The sequence below is a fragment of the Harpegnathos saltator genome, unplaced genomic scaffold, assembly GCF_003227715.2.
Source record: "Harpegnathos saltator strain DR-91 unplaced genomic scaffold, Hsal_v8.6 scaffold111, whole genome shotgun sequence".
Lineage (NCBI taxonomy): Eukaryota > Metazoa > Arthropoda > Insecta > Hymenoptera > Formicidae > Harpegnathos > Harpegnathos saltator.
The window spans coordinates 932,307-938,306 of NW_020229886.1; positions in this window are offsets into that span (position 1 = coordinate 932,307).

The window sequence follows — 6,000 nt, forward strand, 5'->3', positions numbered from 1 at the left end:
AGAGAGAGAGAGAGAGAGAGAGAGAGAGAGAGAGAGAGAGAGAGAGAGAGAGGAGAGAGAGAGAGAGAGAGAGAGAGAGAGAGAGAGAGAGAGAGAGAGAGAGAGAGAATAATAGCTTTAAGTTGTAACGATACGATCGTTACGTATCGGGCCGAGCCGAATGCAGTCCGCGGGAAAGCACCCTGCATAGGATGCAAGCGAGCGAGAGGAGCGATAAGAACGAGCGAGCGACGGGAGCGAGAGAGCGAGCGAGCACGCGGCGTGCGCGTGGAGGCAAGAACCCCCTCGGCGCGCGCGGCATGCGATCATCACGTGCCCCCCGTGTCGCGCGATACGGAAGGGGAACGAACTAGAGTCGCACGGGTGGCCAATATAAGGCGCCGTGCGACTGGCAAGAACACCTGTCTTCCGATGCCTCAAGACGAGGCACCGACCCGCCTGAGAGTTCTCCGGCATCTTCTACAAGCGAGCGTACTCGCCATCCCGAGAGCGAGTGTCCTCGCCGACTTCTCCAGGGCGAGCGTACTCGCCACCTTCTAAAAGCGAGCGTACTCGCCATCCCGAGAGCGAGTGTTCTCGCCGACTTCTCCCGGGCGAGCGTACTCGCTACCTTCTAAAAGCGAGCGTACTCGCCATTCCGAGAGCGAGTGTCCTCGCCGACTTCTCCCGGGCGAGCGTACTCGCCACCGTCTATCAAGCGAGCGTACTCGCCTCCTTCTATAACAGCGAGGGTACTCACCACCCTCTATCAAGCGAGTGTATTCGCCACCTTCTCTCACGCGAGCGTACTCGCCACCTTTTCTAATAGCGAGCGTACTCGCCATCCCGAGAGCGAGTGTCCTCGCCGACTTCTCCCGGGTGAGCGTTCTCGCCGCGCTCCCTGAGCGAGCGTACTCGCTCACTGCCTGTGGCGCGTGTCCTCGCCATCTCAAAGACAAGGGTGCTCGCCCGCCGTAGACAACGAAAAGATCCCCGCGGATAGCCTCGACCGGGTCCCAGCGTGCGAACCAGTGGCCCGAAGAGCCACGGGCAGCCCACCGGCCCCGAACTTTTCCGCGGACGGAGCTCGACAAGCAACCACCCACCGGCCGCACGCACCACCCACTATACCTCAGCACTGTTCACTTCTAAATAAAGCTATTAAATCAATATTAGAGCAAATAATTGAGCGCGATCCCTTCCCGCCGCTGGGTTCCGGCGAGCCGCGCCTCGCTGAGACCCCTCGATAACATTCCTTAGCGGGAAGGACCCGCACGGACGCACGCCAGGCGTTACAAAGTCTTAACACACTCTAAGAATTTTTATAAATTTTTAATCAAATAATAATTATGTGTTATTTTTACTAACGTATAAAATTATATGTTTAATTTAAACATAATATTATTTTAATATATTAAAATATTGTATTGGGTATTTTATTGGGTATTGGTGCGTATTTTTTCATAACATTTTTTTACGATAACGATGTGATACTATATGTGATAGTGCAATATGCATATGTTTGTAAAAATATAAATAATGTTTAATTTTATAATGATTATTAGTATCTCACGATGTTTAATTTGAACTTAATATTAATTTATTCGAAGATTTAATATTTGATACGTATTTTTATACAGATGGCAATCGTAACTGTCAATCAGAGAGAGGGAGAGAGAGAAAGAGAGGGACTTGGTGCTTCCTTTCAATCTAGTCAATCATGTAACGACTGAAATTTATAGAATGCGATACGTCATCTTGCCAAGAAGTTTGTTGCACTCTTCGGAAGAATTGATGAAATCTAACAGCTAGGGTTGCTAGATGCAACCCTAGCTGTTTCTATCTTCTTTTTCTAACTTTTTCTATCTTCACATTCATATTTCACACAAATCCTGCAATATATCCTTTAATTGATGCAAGTGTTGTATACGTTTATCGTAACTAGTGTTGGGTAGTATCTGACCTCACTCCCAAAAAAGCGGTACACTTAAAATGTGGGAAAAATTTACCAAACTTCAAATGATCATAACTTGGTAAATAATAAAGGTAGAAAGGTCTTTAAAAAATAAAAATAAAGCTTGGAATCTTTAATTAAAGAACCGATTTATTTAAATGCAACGAGAAAAATTTATTGAAAATGGCGGATGACAAAGCGAGAGCATACGAAATTGAAAAATATTTGTCCGAGTTTGTCACGGCGAGAGTCAAATGTCGTAACGCAATCGGATGAAAAGCATGTGATGGTACAAAGTCTTCTCTTTAAAATGCTTTTTTAATCGTTTCGATACAATGATTTGTCGCCGAATAATTCGCATTTAAAGTAAAACACTGCTTTTTTCTTCAAATGTGAATAATTCGGCGAGAAATCATCGTATCGACACGATTAAAAAAACATTTTAAAGAGGAGACTCTGCACTATTACATGTTCTTTATCCGATTGAGTTGCGAGACTCTCGCCTTGTGCCGCCGCAATGCGCGACCACACGTTGCAAGTAGAGTACGGGATTTCTGCAGGAAAGTAGGCATCAATTCACTCGAATGGCCAGCTATGAGTCCAGACTTAAATCCCATTGAACATCTTTGGGACAATCTCGGCAGAAAAATACGCAATCATGTACCTGCTCCACAATTATTGCCAGAACTTCGAAGAATTCTTAAAATTGAATGGGATAACATTACCCAGGTCGAAATTCAAACGGTCATAAGGTCATATGCCTCGTCGCATGGAGGAAGTAATCCATGCAAGAGGTGGGCACACACGCTACTAATGCAGTATCCTCTCCCCCTCTTTCTCTTTGCTTCTCTCTCTCTCTTTTACATATGATATATACACATATAAACGCGCGCACACGCCGCAAGAAGGGTTTGGAATCGTGAAATATCGTGGAATTGACGAACCACGGGGTATTTATCCTTGGAATGAACACACACACACATACACACACACACGCACACATGCACACATGCACACACGCGCGCACACACACACACACACACACACACACACACACACACACACACACACACAACCACAAGGACGGTTTGGAGTCTTAAAATATTGCGGTGCTAGCGAACAACGGAGCTCTTATTCTTGTCATTCGACGTTGTTACAAATTCAAAATTTCGAAATTTTTCTTGCTAACTATTTGTCGGAAGAAAAAGTTACTGGACTCTTTTGCTTTATTTAATCTCAAGAATATATTTTTACAATAGCGCCCTGACTTTTGTTAATTTGATGATTTTGTAATTTCTAAAAGTCAGTAAGTTTACAAAAGTCAGGACTCTATTTTAACAATATATTCTTGAGACTAAAAGTAATAAAAAAGTCTAGTACTCTTTTTTCTTCTGACAAATAGTGAGATATCGCAAGCTAAATATTGAAAAAGTTATCAAGTTTTCCTTAAATATCTAAAAAAATATTTTGGCAAATAAAAAAAAATATTTCAGACAAAAGTTGTTCAAATTAATTGGTGGAAAAAGACGGTGTAATAAAAAATTAGGGTTTCCATTTAAGATTTTTATGTTGATCTTGACTGGGCTTTTCAAGGTTATCCCAAGATTAAATTCATAGCGTCAGTAAATAGATCTTTTAAAGCCCTATTACTTTTGTCTGAAACATTTTTCTCTAAAATGTCGCGTTTACGAAAAAATCGGGTGACTCGGATGAACTCCCCCCTCCGTATAGGATGTTGACATATAACACACACATGTATATACAGCAACGGAACTTTACGACAACCTGCTACGAAAGAATTCCGGAATAAATGTGTACCGTTGCGCGAAAAAAGAGTAACATTCCTGCGCGGCCAAGCCCGATTTCAGGGTAAACTAGATTTGGCCTAGGCGAAACTAGTTTATCTTAAAATCGAGTTTGGCCGGTAACACATATACATGTATTTTCATTTTGACGAAACATTTTTCGAATACATACGACGACCTTCCTGGAGAGTATATTTTTAGTCACGACCCTTTCTCGCATATATTTCGCTCGCGTTTTCGAACAGTTGGTGCTGTTTTGTTTTAATGCCGTACACCGTAGCGCGCGAGAAATTGTGACTTTTCTCGCGTTATCTGGCACTTGGCTAACACGCCCACGTATTAACGATCGACCACGGCTTTCCGACGAGCTATCTATATCTACATCCGTGATAATCGCGTGTTTTCGAAGGAGACGCGCGCGAGTCGGACTGACAGCTCGCTCATTGCATCGCCGCGAAGCCTTAAAATCTTGCTTGTTCAATCGTTATTAAATTAGCGGCCACTGAAGCTTTAATTAATTGAAGATGCAGGACGAACGATAGAGCGCGATACAACAATTCGTCTTTGATTGGCAAAACGTTTTAAATTTAAATTATTCTGTCGATTCGTTTTATCCACAGCTTTACACACAGAGGAGAATATATTAGAGGAGAACATGGGAACGAGAGATGTTTATTACGCCTACACCGTATGGAATTGGACGTTTAACATTATACGTTCAGTAATTGCACTTTGAATTACTATTGTGATCAAAAAGTATCCGAACTTTATTTTTTAAAAATCGTGGATAAACTTTAAATCAAATTCGTTTGCTTTCTTAAGTTGGTATATACGTTCTTCACATTTGGTGAAAAAATCATGGCGTTCCTTCAAACCGTTTGAAAGTGGCAGTTGTTTATGTCAGTGAAGATTGTTGTGTACAGCGATTTTTACGATGTCGAAAAATATGGAGCAAAGAATTTGTTTGAAATTTGTGTTGCGAACGAAATTTCGTTCATAAATGCATTCAAAATGTTGCAAAAAACTGATGGCGATGATTGTTTATCGAAAACAAATATGTTTGAATGGTTTAAAAAAGAGGATGAGAATCCATTGAAGACGACCCACGTTTTGGAAGACCATCAACGTCAACGGATGACGCTTACATTGAGAAAGTGAAAGAATTGGTGCTCCAAAATCGTCGATTGACTGTGCGAGAGATAGCAGATGAAGTTAGAATATCATTTGGATCGTGTCAGCACACAATCCGTAAGAAACGACCGGAATTGTAGGAAAACAACTCGTGGATTTTGCATCACGACAACGCACCATCGCATACCTCGACACTTGTGCGTGAATTTCTGACAAAAGCTCAACGAATGTCGCTCCGTAAGCACCGTATTCACCAGACATGGCTCTCTGCGACTTTTTCTGTTCTCCCTACTGAAAAAACCATTTCGCGGATAGCGTTTCGAATCGATTGAGGACATCAAAGAAAAATCGCTCCGTGAATTGAAGGCCATACCATCTGCCACGTATGAGCGATGTTTCCAGGACTGGATCAAACGCTGGCATATATGCGTTGTAAACAATGGGGACTACTTTGAAGGAGACTATAAGAATTTTTATGATTGAATTGTAATTTTGATTTTTAAAAATAAAGTTCGGATACTTTTTGATCACAGTAATATACGCGAGTGCTATCGATGCAATCAGAGCAATCAGAGACAAGTTACGCTGGACAAAACTGGGAACTTTGCATTCCTCTGAAAAGTTTATGTCGCAGTTTGACTTCTGCTTCCTACATTCAAAAAAGAGTATTCTATTTGTAAAACGATTTTTCCCATAATCTCATATTCTAAACGAAGTCTCTTACAACAAGAGGATTCCTCTTTCGATAAAGATTAAAGTAAACCATTCATCTGAAATTTATTAGATATTATTCTAACTATTTTCTTCTTATTTCAAGAGAATTTTGTATCAATTAATTTTCCTCTTACATCAAGTGGAACTCTTGTCGGCGTTTTTCCTCTTCCATCTACTCACACAGAGACTTTTTATGCATACAATCGCCGCCGTGGTCTTTTGTTTTATGAACAACATTGAGAAACGTAGAGCAAAGGAGAAAAGAAAAGAAATCGTTATTCAGTATATGTTGTTTCGTCATGAACGAAGTGCAAGAATTTTTAGAGAAAATCGACTTAAAAACATACTGGCCTATATTTTAGTGTAAATACATACATATATCTATTTATCGTATCGCGTTGTACGCTATATTAAATG